At 42.9% G+C, this 21250-nt stretch overlaps 1 protein-coding gene across 6 annotated transcripts in view; it reads left to right on the forward strand.

Annotated features, from left to right (window-relative positions):
• Positions 1–21250, forward strand: part of TBC1D5 (TBC1 domain family member 5) — a 452638-nt gene that overhangs the window by 29801 nt on the left and 401587 nt on the right. For 4 of the 6 annotated variants that reach the window (XM_054991058.1, XM_054991057.1, XM_054991065.1 and 1 more), the window contains exons 2-3: positions 4197–4256; positions 6234–6415. The gene's annotated coding sequence lies outside the window, so the exon portion shown is untranslated. Of the gene's footprint in view, positions 1–685; positions 761–4196; positions 4257–6233; positions 6416–21250 lie in introns of those variants that run through there. The other 2 variants (XM_054991059.1, XM_054991060.1) reach the window with 2 other exon arrangements.

A 21250-nucleotide genomic window follows, 5' to 3' on the forward strand; every position in this document is an offset into this window, starting at 1 on the left:
CTTTGTGTAAAGTGTTAATACTCTTACCTTTACTCTTTTACTTTCTTAAAGTTAGCCCTAATTTAAAAGAAATGACCCCACTTTAAGAGCTTAGGTCAGCACGTCTTATTGATGTTTTAAGGGGCTTTGTTCTTTTGCTTTATGAGTGATTTATATTTATTTTACTTCCTTTGTACACCACTTTTTCCCCAATGGGGACCTCAAGTGGCATATATCATTCTCCCTTTCTCCATTTTATCCTCATAAAAAAACATGTGAGGTAGGTTAGGCTGAGAGTGTGCCACTAGCCCAAGGACACCCACCAAGCCTCCATGGCAGAGTGGAGATTTGAACTTGGGTCTCCCAAATCCTAGTCCAGCACTCAAACTACTACACCACACTGTCTGAAGGAAATTTACTGCAAACACTGTATCCCTCAATAATTCTTTGAAGTCTGTTAGGTGGACAAGGTTACATTTTGGTGTAAAGGATAGGTCCTCTGAAGTAGCATCTTAATTCCAGAAGAAATTATATGTAGGCTATTAAGGATGACAAGCAGGGACTTGCAGGGGGGAATCCTATCTCCCCCTTACTCACTTGTCACCCAGCCTGCCTGACTGGCTCACATGGAGGAGGAGGAGGAGGAGGTGGGGGGTCACCATTCCCTGCACCCACCAGGCTACTGTGCCAATGCCTTGGCAGCAAAAGGGAGGTTGAGGCTGGCAGCGGCTCCTCCTCCTTTGTCTGTTTCCAACTCACTGGATACTGCTGGGGGATGAAGGTAGGTTGTTTGCACTTGTGCAATGTTCTTAAGCTTGGAAGAGATTTTAACCTTCCTCATCTTTTTAAGTTTTCAGATTTTTCTACAAACCTGGAGAGTCTCCAAAGTTTGTTGAAGTATCTTCCTTCTTGGTTGTTGGGGGTTTTCCGGGCTGTATTGCCGTGGTCTTGGCATTGTAGTTCCTGACATTTCGCCAGCAGCTGTGGCTGGCATCTTCAGAGGTGTAGCACCAAAAGACAGAGATCTCTCAGTGTCTGACACTGAGAGATCTCTGTCTTTTGGTGCTACACCTCTGAAGATGCCAGCCACAGCTGCTGGCGAAATGTCAGGAACTACAATGCCAAGACCACGGCAATACAGCCCGGAAAACCCCCAACAACCATCGTTCTCCGGCCGTGAAAGCCTTCGACAATATATCTTCCTTCTGTTTACACAGCCCAAACCCATGGATATAAGTATCCACAGATGGGGCCATGTTGAGTATTAGATATAATTACAAGTGGAGGACCCACAAGAACTTGTAGAGGGCATTTCATTTCCCCCTCCCCCTTGATCCATTGCTGAAACTACTATACTACTGTGGCTTGGCGGGGGGGGGGGCTGTTGGCAAGCAGCCAGGCCTGAGTGAGACATGCAAATCATGTGGTATCAAGTTTCCTGGTGGCTGCTGCTGGGCCTGACCCCAGTGAGTCTTCCCTGAAGGCCAAAACAACCCTGGAAAGGGCCCTGCCCCAGCCTTTTACGGACAGAAACCATGGCTGGAATACTGGCTAAACTATTAAGTTTCCTAGCAACAGCCACTGAGGGCATCTAGTTAAAGCCACAGGTGCTCTTTTTGTTTGTTTATCATTTTTTATCATTTTGGGTTTTTTTAACCCTCACCAATGTTTTTTTTTTAGATTCAAGTATTTCTGCAAACCTGGGGCATTTTCCAGGTGTGTAGGAAGATCTGTCCTGTCTGTTCATGACTCCAGTCTCTGGATCTTGGTATCTTCAGATGAGGGTTATTTGGCTATTAGTACATAAGATACCCCTCTTCTGTAAAATATTATTAATATCTGGAGACTTGTAGCATCTTTTGGGGAAGATTTACAAAATACTTCTACAATACCATACAGAAACGGAGTGAAATCAAAACTTGTATGATAAAATGGAAGAAAAATTTTGGGGAAACTCTTCCGATTGACTTATGGGATTGACTTATGGGAAGACAATAAAAATGGGAAAATAAAATGTTCTTTAAATGGTACATTACTCCTAAAGATATTGCGAGGGTTAGTAAGGGTTACAGTGGACATTGTTGGAAAACTCAGAATATGGATGCAACATTTTACTATATGTGGTAGACTTGTAAGGAATCAAGAAAATACTGGATAAGAATACATGAAGAGATGCAAAAGATCCTCAAACTCAGATTTGAATTAAATCCGAAAAGTATGCTCTTAAATATTTTACCAACTAATGTGAGAAAAGAACAGGGAGACCTCTTCCGTTATATGGTGACAGCAGCGAGAGTACTATTTGCAGGAAAATGGAAAAATGAAGCCTGTCCTGGACTCTCAGAGTGGAGAGATAAGATTCATGAATATGCTTCAATGGCCAAATTGACTACCTACTTACAAAATAGATGGATAACCGAGTTCTGGAAAAAATGGAAGGATTTCTTCGATTATTTAGGCTAAACTAATTGACATAGAGCTTGGAGGGAGGGAAGGAGAGAGAAGGAGAAATGTTATGAATTTAGGCTTAGGGAAAATAAATATGTAATCTTTTGTTTATCAGGTCAAAGAAATTTAAATCTATTGCTTGTTTTATTCTCAAAAATATTATAGCTGTACTATTTATATACTTATTGTTTGTATAATATTGTATAATTTTAAATTTAAGGTCTAGTTTAGAACCTGCGTAACTTTTATACTATGCACTTACTTTATTTTATTTTCTCTAAATAAAATTCGTTATTAAATAAAATACTGTCCATAGTGGCATAGTTGTACTCATGGGTGAACTGGCCATTATAGCCACCAGAATTACTCAGTTGACCCATTGGCCACCTGAGCCTGCCTGCTCTTGGGTCAGTACAGTCCATAGAAGAAGGGCTGTGCCTGGGGCAAGGTTGCTCCCAGCTCAAGTGAGCCAGGCACATCAACCAGATGACTACACTTGAGCCCGGCAGAGCTACAGGAGGTGCCCAGACATGCAAGATATGAGACTGACTGATTCTTTCTCCCTCCCACCTTTGTGGGAGCAGAGCCTACACAGGAGTGGGGGGAGGGGGGCTTTCCAGAGCCGTGGTTGTAGCTCATAGAGAAGTTATATTTTCTCATGGTTGCTATATATAGCCAAAAGGTACAATCCTTTAACATGCAAATAAAATGGGAATATGAAAGTATTGAAATTATCCGTAGAGCTGTTGCTGCTTTTCTTCAGTGTAGCATCTTATAAATGACCAGGTAACACAAGTTACCTCACATTCTCTATTTTCTTCTTATGGAGATACTCCAGTCTATTCAAGCAAATATGTTTGGGTAAAGAAAAATATAAATGGCTATTAAGGCTTGTCTTTCTGTTAAAATCCTTTCACAAGAATTTCAGATTTGATCAAAGATGCCATGAAGTTCTGCAAGTCTTTACTATGAACTGTGCAAGATTGCTATTTTTGTATTTAGCTGCTTTTCTAGGCATGAAATAAGTAACTAGTTTAGAATGCAGCAATTGCCAAAATACTGTGTATGGGAGAGGAAAAAAACCTGTAGGTTAAATCTATAAATGATATAAGATTAAAGGAAAACATTGTCATAGTCCACAAAGTTACTTTAGACTATCAGTATGGTACATTCATTTTAAAAAAAATTTAATACGTTTTTAAGACTGGATTTATTGATTTGTTGATGTTAGCTGCCTTGAGCCCGTTTGCAGGGAGGGCAGGATATAAATATAATTAAATAAATGAATAAATTCTGACTATTGCTTGATTTATCACTCTCACTAGTTAACCCTGCTTGGTATGGCCACTGAAAGATTGTTCTTTATTGTTCTGATTTTAAATCATGAGTACTCTTCATTGGGAGTAACTTGTTATCCCCTGTATACTTTCAAGGACTATGTCCTTTCATTATTTAGGATGGGATTTAGAAGTCAGCCAAACATTTTGTCCTTCTCATATTTTGTCTCCAAATCTGAATGACTGCCAGTTTGCACAGATTGTATGTCAGTTTAAATACAACAAACAGGCATCAGTCTGCTTGAAATCATTCCACCAAAGACTTCTAAAAACTTTAGGTAGTCTGCAAACAGTAATGGTTGTTTTACATTAAGTTGCTTTGTAGAATTATAAAACAGCTTTCTTGGGCTTTCAAATAAAGTGTTGTCATCAACTAATGAATGGCATACCATCTGTAATAAGTAAGGTTTCTTCACTTGTTTTTCCTTGCAGGAAACCTTCTGAAGGTTTGGATAAGATAAGAAATCTATTGAGGAGGACACTGGCAGTAAAGTAAGTACTACATTAAAAAGAAGTAAGAATATTTTATGAAAAAGTATTGTATAAAAGAAAGGAATGGGAAGGGCAAGATATATAGTAACTGTTTAGTTAAATTACACAGATTGCTTCATTTTTGTGAAATGTAAAGTGTATCCTTTGCCATGGAATCAGAAATTTACCAGTATCGCTGAAACATATTTCTTTATCTAACAAAGATTGATCTGTTTTATGTACATTTGTTTATTTAAAACTATCAGAACTTAGAAAATCATTATAGTTTTGTAGGGTTGTCATTTGTTTTAGTGACTTATTGTTAGGTTATTTTGCAGAATTATTTATTTGCTGATTTATTTATGTATTTCATTATTTATTTATTTGATTATTTAGTAAATTATTTATCTGATGAATTATTAATACATCTTCATGACAAGCTTTAAATTATTTATAACTTAATTTTGATTTTATTGCTTTTCGGCGCTGCATTGTTACTGACTAGTTTTTATTTTTTTTCTATCTCCTTACTTGGTTCTTGAAAATTAAAGTATTAGCTTTGAGGCAAGTTTATATTCATTGCAAAACCCTTTAGGTTGTTTCCCCTGCATATGAAGTACTTTTTTGTGTAAGTACACATTTTACATGGCTGAGTGTAACTTGTGACTGTATTTACCTGTTCACATTTTTTTCTGGTGCTGTTCACACATTCATAATAATAAATGCTAAGTCTTCCCATAGGTATCATTTTTTATAGATGGCTGTTGTATTGTCATTTGGAAACAGAAATCAGTGGATTTTGAAGCTTCAGAATATCTGCCACTAAAAGATTAGTGGAATTGTTTTTAAGGTCGAGGGTGGGGGTGCTCTACTTTGTGAATCTGTGTATCCTTGTGTATCCCACAGATCTTCCAGATTTAGTAGCATTCCAAAAACCAATTCCTGCATTACATTTAATGTTAACACTTCTACCTCTAATGTGCTCTACTTCCTGCAGTATACTGATAGTATAGTTATTTTATTTTATTTTACTTCATTTATACAGTCTTTCTCCCAAATAGGGATGCAAAGTCACTTACATCATTGTCCTCTCCTCCATTTTTCCTCACAATACCCCTCTGAGGTAGGTTAGGCTGAGAGTATATGACTGGTCCATGGTCACATAGCAAACTTCCATAATAGAGTAGAGAATGGAAACTGGGTCTCCTAGATCCTAGTCCGTCATTCTGGTCACTACACCACACTGGCTCTGATCCCTACCCCACAATTTTCTTATTTTCAAGCACAACCTAGCCTCTGTGTGCAGAGGGTAGGATATAGACGACTTGTACTTACATTTTGAATCCAGGTAGTGACAAAATAATATTGCCAGCACCTACATGCAGCCTACGTAGTGTCAACATCTACATGCAGTTCATATGACGTTCCCATCTGGGTGTGCCACAACCATAGTAATGCATAGCTACACATCAGGCAAATGTACAGTAGTGGCAGTGTCCCCATGTTTATTAGCAGTGTATTGGACTGCCTACTTACAGGTCGGTCCTCATTCATAGATTGAAGAAGTGTTTCAGGGACATGCATAGTGTTCCTGAGGGACTGTGTTAATGTACATAAAGCAAGTGTAAAGTGGAGTGGAAGAAAGGAATGTAATGGTATATTGGGATGGGTAAACTTCGACACAGTGAAGGAAAAATGAGGGTGATGAAAGAAAAACTGTAGTCAAAAGCATAGTGTTTAGGAAGTTGAGGTGATCTTTGCTACAGGAGTGAAAGGAGAAAAAACAACAACTTGTGGTTTGAAAAGATTAACTATGGTGCTAAAGACGGAGAGGGTTATATTCTTCTACCGCATTCCTCAATTTAAATCAGATTACCCCCAATTATTTGCTTCAAGGGGAAAGATTACAATCTAGATCTGATTTGATTTCCTAACCTGTAGCTGCTATTAGCAATAAAAAAGGAGATCTGATCATAAATTTCCTTCTGTTATTTCTAGTGTTGACCCTAAGGTACTCTGAATTGACTGCCTATTGAAGAAGAGAGAAATGGTGGGAAAATACCTTTCAGGAAGAAAATGCAGTTTTGTTATAGTTAAATTAATCCTGCCAATGTTACACATGTGCAGGTTTTAACCAAAGCAAACGAACATCTCATCTTAACTATGAACAAAAAGTAATGGTGAGTGGAACGGGTTGCATATACACAAATGTATATGTTTGTGTGTTCATATTACTTGTGTAACTTCAGCAGCTATAAGTGTTTTAAAATTCACTTTTAATTTACGTTTTTGATTTAGTAAGTCTGCTTATTTTCTAATCTAGTTTTTCTTTGTAGGGCAGTGTGGCATCATCTTTATGCAATGAGTACTATAATGATGAAGGCAAAGCTGTAGTTTTCCTATAAATGTGCCGTGTGCACAGCATGGCCTTTATTCTGTGTTTAGTGCTTGAAATGAATTACTGTATACTTTAAAGTTTTAACACGGCATGGGAAAGGATGCATTGTACATTTCAAGTTGGGATGCTGTTGAAATACAGTAGAAATGGCCTCTGTAGATAGGTTTCACTATAGAACTTAAATTATGCATGTGCATATCCAAATTCCTTATTTTGAAATATTGAATGTATGAATATTTAATTGGTATCTTGCTTTAGTATCTTCATATGCTTGCCTTAAAGGAAGCTGTTTCCTTTGATTTATATACATGGATAAAAACTTGTGTACAGTATGTATCAATGGCTTCTCTTTTTACTACATTAGATGAAAAGTTTTAGATAATGATGGCTTCTTAAATCTTCGGCAAAGTTATATAAACTATACTGATACGACTTTTTTGGACCTTTGTTGTATTTTCCATTATTTTGCCATAGTAGTGATTTTTATAACATATATTTATAATGGTCAGATCCTTTACACTGTTTAGAAATGCTACCATTTCTGATCTATAATTCAGGTCCCAGCATATTAATGTACAGCTTCTCTGTCCAGATTCATTTCATGTTAACCTTATAATTTTAAGCCAAAAATACAGTTTCTTTGTACAGTGTAGAAAATTATTGGCCTGTAAAGCATTGATACTAAATGATATTATATTGCCATTTGCTTGTAATATGATAAAACATTTCCTGAACTACAGATTAGGATAGTTACAGAGCAGTATAAGGCAGCTTGTGCATTGGCCTGGACTGCACCTACTTTATAATTATGATAAATGAAAGCACTAGCAAAGGTCACATTAAACAAGAAGATTCTTTTACACTTCATCCATTTGCCAGTTGATTTATGAAAATAGCTACTTGGACCATCTACTGTGTATGAAAAAACATACTGAACATACTTTTTTGGTTAATGGCACTTGAATTTTGAGTCCTAGATGTAAACATTTTGAAACTAATGTTACAATTAATATTTTAGCACTTACAGTGCAATCCTAAACAGTTACTCAATCAGTGGGCTTACACTGGAGTAGCTCTTTTTAGGATTATACTGTTAATTACAGACTAACAGCTCAATCCTAAGCCATGAGACAGCGCCGTTGCTCATGCATGGACGTAAATGCGGTGTCACCCCACTCCTCCCTATGGACTTTTGCCGGAGAGTCCTGCAGCAGCCGAGCTCAGTGAGGCGAGGCACAGCTGCAGCCAAGAGCACTTGCCCGCTGTTCCCCTGACAACCCTGCCTACACCAGCCAATGGCTGCACAGGTGGGCGAGGGGCAAGCAGAGGTGCAGCCAGTGGGGAGGGCGCAATCCCCGCTGCTCACCAACACCCCCTCATCAGGGTGCAGACATCCCTGCTGGGGAGAGGGGGGAAAGGTAACACTGAAGGTGTGGATTGGTCACCTACCCTCTTGTCCATCCAGGCCCCATTTCTGATGAAGGCTTGGCTGGTGGCTGCAGCTCAGCACACCAGCAAATCACCCCCACCGCCGCCACCACAAGAAACAGGTGCCCCTCCCTGAAAAGTAGGGCCAGATAGTAGGGAACTGACCTCTGTTGCCTGGAGATCAGTTGTAATTCTGGGAGATCTCCAGCTACCACCTAGAGACTGGCAACCCTAATTAGTCCCCAGGTTCCAGAGAGGCAGGTGGGATGGAGGCGAGTCCTTCAATGAGTGACAGGAATGCCTATTGGAAACTACGTGGGAGACCAGAAGGCCGATTGGAAGTGAGAAGAATGAAAAGTGCCCACAAACTTGCAGTGGTGCCACTTGAACACATCACTGCATCTCTACGGTGCAAAATGTGGACTGACAGCCCCTCCCCATGCTAGATTTCCCAAGTCCATCCCTGCTTCCGCAAATGGTGAAAAGGAGGGGGATGCCCAGTAACTACACCCCCCATCCCCTGGCAGCAACTTCCCACATGCAGCAACCACCTTCCTGGCTTATCAGATGTCAGCAGCTCAGACTATCAGAGAATGAAAGTCCTCAGTGCCCCCCTCCCCACAGACATTCATGGGCCACACTTCAATTCCTACCCCATTGCCTGAAGTTACATTGAGGAGAGGAAGGGGGGCAGGGGGGCTGGACGGGGCGCCACTTGAAACGTTTGCAGGGATGTGTGAGAGGACATTCTGACAGGAAGTTGAGGGGCTGGCTACTGGCAATGTTAGGCAAGCATGCAAACACAGCAGTTTGTTGTTTTTCAAAATGTTTTATTAAACTGGAAAAAGTGCCAGTGTCCCTCGGCTGGAAAGGGAGCCAAGGCAGTTTGCACAGCCCAAGTTCTGCACTCCCAGGGGCGAGGCTGAGATGCGGATTGCCTTGGGAAACTGCTCCCTGGGCTGAATCTGAATGGTACGCGGAGGATTATGGGGGGGGGGGGCGTTGAAGCAGACATGCTCTGTCATCTCCCGGACGAGTCACAATGTACCTGAAAGGGAAATAGACACACATGCTGCAAGTAACCCAGCCAGGTCCATGGCCGAGGCCAAGCTCACACTCGAACATCTGGGAATATGCACATAGTAGAGAGCAGCAGCAGCAACCCCACAGGTGCAGCTAGCGACCAGATGATGCATGACCCTCTGGCGAGGAAGCACTCTGCCTTGGGGTGATTTTAAGGGAGAAAGTCAACAGGTAGTTACAAACACCCAGTCAAGAGTTGTTTTCTGGGCAACTGCCTCTGGGGCAGGCAGGGGCTGCCGCCACCATCCCCTCCCCCACCAAGCCTCACCTGAAGAGGCTAGTGGTCAGGCGAGTTCAGGTGATGGGGCAGCCGGCACAAATCAGCAATCCGGGTTAGCTGCTGCCCATCTCCTTCTTACCTGTACGTGCTCCCTCGCTCCTTACTGAGCTGAAACTTCAGTCAGATAACCTGCAAGAAGACTTGAGTGGTTATTGTTCATTAGCCAGACATTCTGGACTTTGCCCTTCTTCCCTTGATCGAGTGCAAAGTTCTCCCAGTTTTCCCGCTAAGTCCCCTCTAGTGCACTCTCCCGCCTCATGCACAAAGTCCCCATGGCAGTAGGCAGATGGGCAGAGCCTTCGACTGTGTGCTCACCTACCTGAGGTCACGAGCAGCGCAGCCTGACATTTTGTAGGGTGTGTGAGCAGGTGATTGAGTGCGGGGAGGGGGGCTCGCCCACCCTGGAAGCACACGTGGATTGGCCCCTGTGGTAGTTCCCATCCTATGCTCTGTTGGGCTGCAGGGGGTAAGGCTGGGTGCCGGGAGAGGAGTGCGAGTTTTCCCCATTCTATGGGCACTTATGGGTTACGCCTGCTTTTTTCGTGCTTTCCGCCGCTGCAGGGGGCGTTTCGCCGCTGCAGGGGGCGTTCCTGGGCCTAGAATAACTTTGGAAGCAGACTGACTCGTGCCCCGCCCTGCCCCCCACTCCCTTCTACGCTGGTGTGGGGACTTGCACCATACTTGCACCTCCACCTGGCTGCCAAGTGTGCCCGCCGGCGGCAACCTGTCTGCAGTAATGCGCCTTGGGCGGGTGCCAGCGGAGAGGGGTTTACGTCGACGTAAGAGCCATTTATGCCCGCGCAAGCCTCAGTTCTTTCCCTATGCACTCCCCCCTCCTTAGGATTGAGCTGCCAATCTACTGGGTGGGTATACACTGCACACAAGATATATTTTCAGAACAGCATTGTTGCTTTCCACAAATTGAAGCGGTGTGTAACTAAATTCATCCTTGGTTTAAGCAGCATGTTGGGGTGGCCAATGAAGAGACTCCAGCAGGGGAAAGAAAACACATATACACACCATGCTGTTTATCTGGAACCAGCCTTGCATTTTTCTAGCCAGGACCATTCTGTGTCCTAGAAGTTTTTTTTCCTGATATTATTAGTTAAAGGTATACTTTCAAACACTAGAAATGATCTTACATTTTTACTTTTTGGGATTTGTGTGTTCTGTAATAAATATTTTATTGTATTCATGTACCTTTCAAAATTATTTGTACAACACACCAAAGAGCTGCAGAAGCTTCCTCAGCTCCATTGTGGCAACCGGGGCACAGAAGGATTGAGTAACTGCACAATAATGAAGCATATCTTGGGAGAAAAGAACTTGAGCCGAGAACTGGACAATGGTCGTTCTTTCTCATAAGTTACTTACATGTGTGTTTTATTTCTTATGGTTTAAATGTAAACTGTAATTTTGAAAACTGCAGTGCTTTACAGTTCAGGAACCCAAAAAGATACTATTTACCAACTCTGAAAGAGGAGCAAGCATCTGCATGTTTGTTTAATAAAATTTTTTAGTCTGTCAGTGTTTGGTAGGTCTGTAGTTTCTTATGAGACGTTTGTATCTCTTAGCTTTGATTTTTTCCTGAAACTACTAAAATATTGTGTTGGGTCTCGTGAAATATTCATCAGTTATAAAATTAATATTTTTATGTAATGTTTTGCTAGTATCTGTAGATACCTGGGTGGAATCTGTAAAGGTTGCTCATGTGGATAGGCCTAAAATATAACTAACTGTAATCTGGGCAAATCAGTTTTGTAACCAAATCCTGAAACCAGATTTAATAACAGCTTGAAGGATTTGCCCCCAAATTACTGCCCATTTCCCCTTCTGATCGGAAGAGGAAGAAGAAGAACAAGAATAGGACAGTTTTTCTTTTTTCTGTACTATTTTTTAAACTTTTCCACAATAAAATAAAAAATAATTTAAAAAAATTACTCCCCATTTCATCAGTGCAGTCTGATCTTTATTGTTTTGCTTCTACCATTTTCTCTGTGTTGCTGCTTTTTAAAAGTCTGTCCATTTTAAGTGGCTGCTGCATGAGTGCTTTCTGTCACTCAGTCCCAGAAATCCAGATATGTTTGTTTTTGTTCTCCTGTTGGTTTAGTAAGTAATCTTTGTAGAAGGTGATATTATTTAATACTACTCTTATTTTAGCTGTTACTCTGGTAATCTTGAGACAATGATAGCTTTTATCTCAATGGTTTGAAAAATAGTTTATTCTTGAAATTTAGTTAATATTGAAGCCATCACTACATAAGGTGATTTTCCTGTTTCTTTCTTGTCCTGACCTAGTTGTCTTTGAAAAGTTTCATATATAGTGCATGTCTTTTTTATGAACTATATTAGAAATGGGATGAACTGCAAAAATTAATTTCATTCTCATAGTGGCATGCTTTAATTCTTTAATGCTTCTGAGGTTACTCTCCCTTCCCCATTTGTTTTGTGTTCTGCACAGAAAAAAATGTGGAGCAATCATATGTGTTCTACTTAGTTTAGTTGCTTAGACGTTTGCCTTAATACTTTTTAAGGTTGCGGTCCTAAAGATACTCTCCTGTGTGTAACCCTCCTTGAATAACATGGGATTTACTTTTGTCCCAGTGACTTATGGTCCTTAAGATTGATTGTTCAAGGAATGGGGAGAGGAGAGAAAAGAAAGATATTTGATTATGACAAAGTAAAAAGATGTTTTTCACCTTCAAATGCTGTAATGGAGAGAGGAAACTGGTAAAAACAATCCAGTGCTTGGACACCAAACGAGAAAGGATACTGCTAGGGAATGTGCTTTTGGGTCATGAAAGAAAATGGTATAAAAGCATACATGGAGAGGGAGAGAGAGAGAGATGAGTAGCTAATAATTGTACACATTGGTATGTGAAAGATTCAGCAAAATTGGTTGTAAAAGAAAAAAGTTCTGGATTGTTGCACATGTAGTGGACCATGATCTGCACATGTGGCTGTAAAACGGAACTCTTCTTCCAAAGAAAAAAAGTCTCATCTACGTTCCTAAACTGGAAGAAATGCTAATGAGGACATTCAGTCTCTTTAAAACAGGAGGCACTGAAGAATGTTCATATCTGGTCAAGTGAAAGGTCACTACAATTTGATTATGTAATATATCTCATTCTTTCAAGAGGATATTCTCTCAGTAAACCCTTGTCTTTTAATGCTGTTGGCACTGGCAATGCTAAAGGAAATGTGGATGTTGGATTCTCTTCCTCTAGGTGACTGCCCTAGCATGAAGTGAGAGATTGTATCTGGACAGTCTCCCATTCCTGGTGAGAACAGAATGACCAAGTGAATAGACTGTGGGTTTCAGCTTGCTGATGGTCCTATCTCTAACCCCCAGTCCTTTAGCCATAGGCAAAGGACAGTTGCCAGTATTCTAAAAGGATCCAGGAATAAATTCATTTAAGATGGTAGAATAGGTGAGTGTGCCAATATAGAAAAGAGCAGTAGCAATCGTAATGATGAGTGGAACAGATTAAGTAATTAAAACAGATTGTAATATTGAGAGGCTGCAATATTATACATGATATAAAGCTAAAAGAGGCATCAAGTTCCATTTTTTTGGAGTTTAGTTCTTAAAAAACCGTGGCAAGTTCTACCTGTAAATAACAGAAAAAAACTGTTGAAAATATATGTTGAGGAATAAAAAGAAGAACCTAGAATAGGAGAGCTGAACGTCATCTGCCTAGAAATTATATTAGAGACTATTCAAGGAACCTGGGATAAGCACTGGGAAACACCCTGTCAAAAAGCAGAAGAGGTTGAAGAGAAGCAGGGTAGAGGAAGATAACTTTCAAGACTGTATAGTGCATTCACCTAAACCTACAACGATGGCTGGTGTCCGAACTACGTTACTGCGTAAGCCCTGTGCAGTTGTGTAGAGTGGCCTTGGGTGTTTCCAGTGTATTTCCAAAGAGTTGTTATTTCTCTTTCAGTGTGGTTCTGTCACAAGCAGAACTGCAAATCTACAGCCAGCCTTTGGTTAACATGTAGCTTGGCAGCATCCCTAATCTCAGTCATTTGCTTTGTGGATAAGAAAGTGCGTTTGGCACAAGATAACACTACTTCTTGCTGTGCCGAAATTTGTCTTTATTTTCCTAATGGGCCAGTTGTCTTCTCCCTCTGAGGCGGAGGACATCCTGGGTGTTTTCCCACCAACCTATCGGGGAGGCAGGAAGTTGAAAACTCTTCCTCTTCCTGTAGTGTATGGATGGGAACACCCCCTCAGGGCTCAGTTCTTTTCCTGCCTCCGGGGAGAGCAGTTCTCTTTAGGCTTGCTCCACTGCCTTTCTTCCAAATAATCATCTTCCTACACTACTCTTCCTCTCTAACCTCTTGCTTCTTACCTCTTACCTCTTACTTTCTTTACTCTAGCTGTGCCTTCTTGCCTTGTCCCTTCCTTTCATTCCCTCCCCTTTGCTGAGGAAAAGAAAGAAGGCAGGATGGCTTCGGTGGACTCTTCAGATTCAGAAGACAGCTTTATGGAGAGGGCGGGCCGTTCCCAAGGAGCTGTCTTACCGATAGCGGGAACGGACCCAGCCGGCGCCGGCGTGTCTTCCATGGCTACGCGGCTCCCCGGCGAGAAGACGGCCAGCGACGGAGAGGACGTCCATCAGCCCTCTAGAAAACGGCCCCGTCTGCCACAGAGGGAGCCTAGGAGTCCAGCGCGCCACAGCCGGCCGGCCGAGTGCAGCGCAGAAGGACGGGACTCCATTTTGGCGGCAACAGCGGGCGCGAAGAGCCTTTTCCCGCCAAACCGGAAAGACGCGCTTCCCAATCTCCCGGCGGGAGATTTGCCGCAGGAACAAGGGGCGGCTCAGCACGGAGTTAACTCTCTGGGCCTAGAGAGTCACGTAAGTGGTGCCCACCGTGCAATGCCTCCAGAATTTGTGTCTTTTATGCGGCAAACAATGAGAGAAGAAATCCTAGCCCTGTGTAAAGCCAACCCAGTTCCACCTCCACAGGCCCACAGCTCCCAGGCTTCTAAGGATCCACAGGAGAGACAGTGCTACAATGGGCCCTGGCCTACTAAGGCAGCAAAGAAGACCCTTCCCAGTAGATCTGTAGGCAGGGCAACTGGGTGGCTGGAAGAGGAACCCTCACCCAGTGAGGACTCTGACCCGGGGGAATTCCTTCCCGATGAAGAAGAGGAAGTCGAGTCCCCAGGCCATGACCAGTCTAACAGACTTTTCCATGCAGAAGATTACCAATATCTTCTGAGTAAAACTTTGGCAGCGTTAGATTTACAAGAATCTAAGCGGGGGGAGGAGGAGCAACCATCAGCAGGGGCTCCCAAATCCAGACCTCAGGGAAATAAAGAGTTCTTTCCCAGATCAGAAGAGAAGGCTAAGGTATTCCCCTTCCCCGAATATTATGAGCGCCAACTCAAGGCAGAGTGGGCTACACCAGCCAGGTGCAAGCACGTCCCTAATGCTATTAAGAAACTGTATTCTCTCCCTAACTTTGCTGACGAACTCTTGCAGGTGCCAGCCATAGACGCACCAGTGGCGGCCATACAGTCACAAGGTCTGCTCTCTGAGGACGGCCAAGGAGTGATCAAGGACAGCATAGATAAGAAGGGAGAGACAGCATTAAAGAGGGTGCATGAGGCGACAGCCTTGGCTATCAAAGCTTCAGCCATCGCATCTACGGTGGCCAGGGCCTCAGTCGTATGGGTCAGAAGAGTGATTGAACTTTTGCCAGAAAATAACAAACGGCTGTTAGAAGGGGCCAATAGGATACTAAAGGCCAGCGCTTTTACAGCGGATGCCACCTTAGACGCCTTATCCTTCTGCTCTCGGGCGATGGCTTCCACCACGGTCGCACGACGCCTTCTGTGGATCAGAGCATGGCCAGCGGATATCCAGTCAAAAGTGATCCTGACGTCCTACCCCTACCAAGGAAAAAAGCTATTTGGAGACCACCTAGATAAGATCCTGGTGGAAACAAAAGACAAAAAGAGGGCCTTGCCCAGGTCCCTGAGAAGGAACGACCGGCGATCCTTCCAGTTCCAAACCTTCAGAACGAATCACACTCTTCCTAGGCCTAGACAGGACACAAAGCGACCCTGGAACCTACAGAGACCTCAATCCCGCAAGGGGAATTTCGGAAACAGACCACACAAACAACTAGGAGGCCGCAACTATAGACCAGACGTGGAGGATAAAGGACAGAAGCCCTGACTCGAAGGACATTCCGGTGGGGGGGAGACTGCTTCTTTTCCGCCAGGCCTGGCTGGATTCCCAAGCGGATGCCTGGGCTTTGGAGATCGTCTCATCTGGCTACTTAATAGAATTTGCCTCTCACCCACCGGAAAGGTTTCTGGTCTCTCCTCTCAAAAGAGACCCAAACAGACGCGCAATTACGATCAAAGCTATTCAACATCTCATCAACATCAGAGCTATAGAACCAGTTCCTCAACACGAAAGAGGAACAGGGGTTTACTCAATTTTCTTCACCGTCCCGAAGAGGAATGGCGATTGGAGGTCGATTCTAGATCTGAAATACGTGAATCGGTTCATAAAACTCCGACACTTCAGGATGGAGACACTGAGGTCCATCGCAGAGGCTTTACGTCAGGGGGACTATATGACATCAATAGACCTGACGGAAGCATATCTACATGTTCCGATAGCCCTGCCCCATCGACGATTCCTCAGGTTCTGCATCGGAAACCTACACTTTCAGTTTCGGGCAATGCCCTTCGGCCTGGCAACGGCTCCGCGTGTCTTCACGAAACTACTCATCGTGCCGGTTGTCAGACTGCGGGAGAGGGGCCTACAATTACATCCGTACCTCGAGGACATCCTCATCAGATCGGGGTCCAAAGCCACCTCCTTCAGGGACACTCAGACGGTGATTCAGTTCCTAGAGAGTCATGGATTCCTGGTCAACAGGAACAAGTGTCATCTGCAACCATCCCAGAGACTAGAACATCTAGGTCTGATTATAGACACTCGAGAGGGCACTTTCACCCTTCCCGAGGAGAAGATAATAAAGACCAAACACCTAGCATCGACTGTCATCAAACAACAACGATCACTTCTCATGGAACTGACCAAGCTAATGGGCCTCCTCGTGTCCAACACAGAAGCTATCTATTGGGGTCGTTTTCACTCCAGACCTCTGCAGGCTCTGCTGAGACCTTACCAGTTTCAGATAGCTCAGAAACAGGCAATCAAAGTACAGGTTCCCCGCGGGGTCAAAGACAGCCTCAGATGGTGGACGTGCCGGGACAACCTCCGACAGGGCAAGAGTTTCCTCACTCCACGATACACTCAAATCTTCACGGATGCCAGCCTAACGGGCTGGGGAGCGACCATGGACAAAACTCCAGTTCAAGGGGTCTGGTCTCAGACAGAACGGACATTGCCAATCAACGTACTAGAACTGAGAGCTATATTTCTAGCTCTGACACATTTCAACCAACTGATACCTCTGACACATGTCCTCATACGTACGGACAATGTGGCAGCCAAAACTTATATCAACAGGCAAGGAGGATCCAAATCCTCCCGGCTTCAGAACGAAGCGAACTGCATCATCAGTTGGGCGGAAATCAAGCTCCGTTCGCTACGGGCGGAACACATAAAGGGTTCTTGCAATGTTCAGGCGGATTGGTTGAGCCGGGAGACCTTACATCCGGGAGAATGGTCGATCAACAAGGAGACGTTCAGACTCATCTCGGCTCGCTTGGGCAGTCCGGTAGTGGATCTGTTTGCATCGCCCCTAAATCACCAGACCTCAAGATACTTCACCAGATACTTTCATCACAAGGCGGAGGGTACGGACTCTTTGACATCAGACTGGCCCAGAGGACTTTTGTATGCCTTCCCGCCTCTACCACTCCTCCCGAAAGTGCTCCGAAAGATACAGGAACAAAAGGCCACCGTGATCCTGGTGGCACCCTACTGGCCAAGGAGACCGTGGTTCCCAACGCTACTTTACCTTGCAGACCATCCCCCATTCCATCTACCAGTGCGACCAGATCTCCTTCTACAGGGACCAATCTGGCATCCGGACCCAGAATGGTGGTCCTTGACCGGGTGGAGATTGAACGGGGATCGCTCATAAAGGAGGGATACAGTTCACAAGTCGTAGACACCATTCTAGCTTCAAGAAAGAAGTCTACTCAGAGAATATACAACTCCACTTGGAAAGCCTACGTTCGCTGGTGCCGTCGCAAGAAGGTAGATCCTCTTTGTCCATCGACTACTGTCATTTTGGGCTTCCTCCAGGAGGGTCTTGATAGGGGCCTGAAACCGGCTACATTAAGGAAACAGGTAGCCGCTATCAGCACCATCATTCCTAGAATGGGAAAGGTACCTATGGCAGCTCATCCCCATATACGACAGTTCCTTCGGGGTGCTACGATATTGAGTCCTCCCACACTTCATCGTTTCCCAACATGGCGTCTTCATGTTGTTCTGTCCGCGCTCACCAAACATCCCTTTGAGCCAGTGAAAGACATTTCTCTAAGATGGCTGAAACTAAAGACCATCTTCCTAGTAGCAATCACGTCGGCAAGGCGTGTTTCCGAACTAGGCGCACTCTCAGTCAGACCGGACTTGTGTATTTTCCACAAAGATAAAGTAGTTTTAAGGACTGACCCAACTTTTCTGCCCAAAGCCTTCTCAAAGTTTCATCGAGAACAGGAGATTAACCTCCCATCCTTTTGTCCAGACCCAAGGCATCCAAAGGAAAAGGACTGGCATAATCTAGATGTCAGGAGAACATTAAAAGCATACATTATCAGGACAGAGCCCATACGACAGACGGACTCTCTGTTCATTAACATTTCTAAACCAAGATTGGGGCAACGTCTGTCCTCGTCGGCCATAGCTTACAGCGTCAAGGCCTGCATCAGAGAGGCATACAAAGCCCTTAAATTGGACATTCCAGAGGGAATTACTGCCCATTCGGCTAGGAGTGCAGCAACTAATGCGGCCATACGGAGGAATGCCTCAGTGGAAGACATCTGTAAGGCGGCTACCTGGTCTTCCGTTTCGACCTTTATCAAGCACTACTGCCTTCACACCTACGCGTCGGCGGATGCGGCGTTTGGCAGGAGAGTGCTACAACACGTTATGGAAGACGAAGACCTCATCCCACCCTGAACCTTTCGGGACTGCTTTGGGAGCACCCAGGATGTCCTCCGCCTCAGAGGGAGAAAGGGCCTTTGGACACTTACCGTGAAGGGTCCTTCTCCTCTGAGGTTAGGAGGACATCCTGCCCTCCCAAGGTCTTCGTCCCAGTTTCTCTTTCGTTTTCTCTGTTTGCTTCACCCTTTGATCAAGGATTCGGATAGGGTGATAGATACCTTATATCTTTCTCGTTGATAAGTTGACTAACAATTCTTTCCAAAAGTTTTTCCTGTTACTGTTATAGGATAGTTATGTTTAGATAAGGACTGCTGAGGGGAACATCCCGAACTGAGCCCTGAGGGGGTGTTCCCATCCATACACTACAGGAAGAGGAAGAGTTTTCAACTTCCTGCCTCCCCGATAGGTTGGTGGGAAAACACCCAGGATGTCCTCCTAACCTCAGAGGAGAAGGACCCTTCACGGTAAGTGTCCAAAGGCCCTTTTAGCAGGGTTGTTGCCCCCCGTTTTTATTCATCCTACACGTGAAGGTTAAAATATACAATACCAAAGGATGTGCCAGAAAAACAAGATGATTACTTTACAGCTGAATATAGTATTGCCATTGTTTTCCTGGCATATCCTCCAGATACAGGATTTGTATATAGAAAGTTAAAATAGATCTGCATATTTTTTAAAAAAATACCAGACAGTATTGTTTGTTAATCAGTAAATATTAGCTCACTCTTGTCAATGTTAAGGCATTAAGAATTGAAAGAGGCATTTAATGTATCCGAATGAAATAAGGTGAAGTTGTTCCAGGTTGTGGTATTCCAAGTTCAATTCCCAAAAGCCAATGGAACGTAAAATACTTTTTTCTCTCCAAGAAACATGTTTGTAGCGGTGATTTGAAAAAGAGAATAGATGGCTTTTTTCTGAGCAGGTTATGATAGTGGTGGAAAAGTTCTCTGATAATTGCTTGTAACAAACGTAAGATCTAACTCTTTGGCTTTAAAAAGGGTAAACATTTGTTCTTGATTGATATGAAAGTCCCAGGAGAAGAATATTGTCAAAACATGTCAAATCCAGAGGAAACACCATAAACATGAGAAGATTGTCCTGATATATGAACTTGTGAGTATAGCGCAGGCGACTGAGGTGGACAGGTGATCCTTTGCATGTGATAAACCTTTTGAAAACCTTAAGGCTAAATACAAATGTATTACAAGATAATTTTTTTCAATGAGAAGTTATGAATATATTATTTTTATTGCATAAGCAATAAAGATAGTGTTGAAATCATTGAGGCTTCATGTGCACATAACTGTGTGAAAAATCACAGATAATAAAAACTAGATACTATATCCAGTATTGTAGCCATTATTTTTAGCATTTGCATACTTTAATGATTCGAAAGAGGTTTGTTCACTTTTGCAGCAAGTAGTCTGTTCCTCACACCCTTTGGTGCTTTCACGATCATGAAATCTCTCCAAGGCTGCAACATTTACACAAAAAGTCTATTGATCAACAGCAAAGACACCCCTGATTAATTGGGCAGCAGATTTAAAAAAAAACTGGGGGTAGCTGCTTCCTTTGTTGATTTGCTCTTGCAGTTAGAAAGTTTCTCCTACTGTTCACGATTTTATTTTTCTCCCCATAAGGCCATGAGATTTAGTCTGGCCTTTTAGAGCCTTCTTTCATGTGGCACCTTTCAGGTACTTGAAGAACACAATTATGATTAGTTGACAGTAGGGATGTACTTTTTGTTTTCGAAAGCAACTTTTAAAGCAATTAACTTTTTTCATTTAAACATTAACAAGCTCACAATCTATCTAACCCACATACATACAGTACTCTTACTTATCAGCACTGCTACTGATTTTTGTTAAGAAAAATTAACATGTTAAAATGCTCTGGTGTCACTCTTGTGTGTAGATGATTAACGGTAAACAAGCCAAGAACTCCTCCTCCTCCTGCATTTCTTTCCATGGGAGATCAGATACAGTAATTAATGTTAACACCCTGATTAGGGAACCCACTTGGGGGTCTGATTTGTAACAGACTGGTGGTCCAGAGGAAGAGTTATGCAGTCCTACCCTCTGTCAGTTTTATGCTCTACTTCAAAGCTGTTTGAACTCCTGTTAGGAAAAAGAAATCCAAAGCTACACATATAACATATAGGTTGGCCCTAACATGGAGATACTTTCAATCAAAACACTTTCTTTAATAAGCAATTGGCTTTTTTTCCCCATCAATGTTTTATTGTTACCTTAAGAAATCTGGAGTTTCTAGTAGCACCTACGCTTTCTACGTGTGTTTCTCCTTGTCAAATTTGTTTATTTCCCCCTTCCTACATGAAACTAGGTCATGATGTTACAGGTTTTTCATAATAAAGCCTCCGTTTCCCAACGACAAGTGCTAGTTTCCTTATCTAGAGTCTATGATCGTGGAATAATCAATGGAAAACTGGCTCACAATGCAAATACATAATTTGTATATTAAATACATGTTAATTTTTAGAAACCTGATTTAGTACATATTAATTAAATGCTTGAATCATTTGGGTTCCTGCTATACTAAGGATATTAGTGAATTACAGAACATTATTTCATCCTGCAAAACTGTGTGTGCTGTGAATTATGTTTTAGAGTTTACATACTTTTTATTGCATTTTCCAAGAGATCTTCTAGCAGTTTAGTACTCCATTGTATCTGTTCTTTCCTTTGTTCTCAGT

This window comes from Eublepharis macularius, chromosome 11 (assembly GCF_028583425.1).
Source record: "Eublepharis macularius isolate TG4126 chromosome 11, MPM_Emac_v1.0, whole genome shotgun sequence".
In the NCBI taxonomy this organism is placed as follows: domain Eukaryota; kingdom Metazoa; phylum Chordata; class Lepidosauria; order Squamata; family Eublepharidae; genus Eublepharis; species Eublepharis macularius.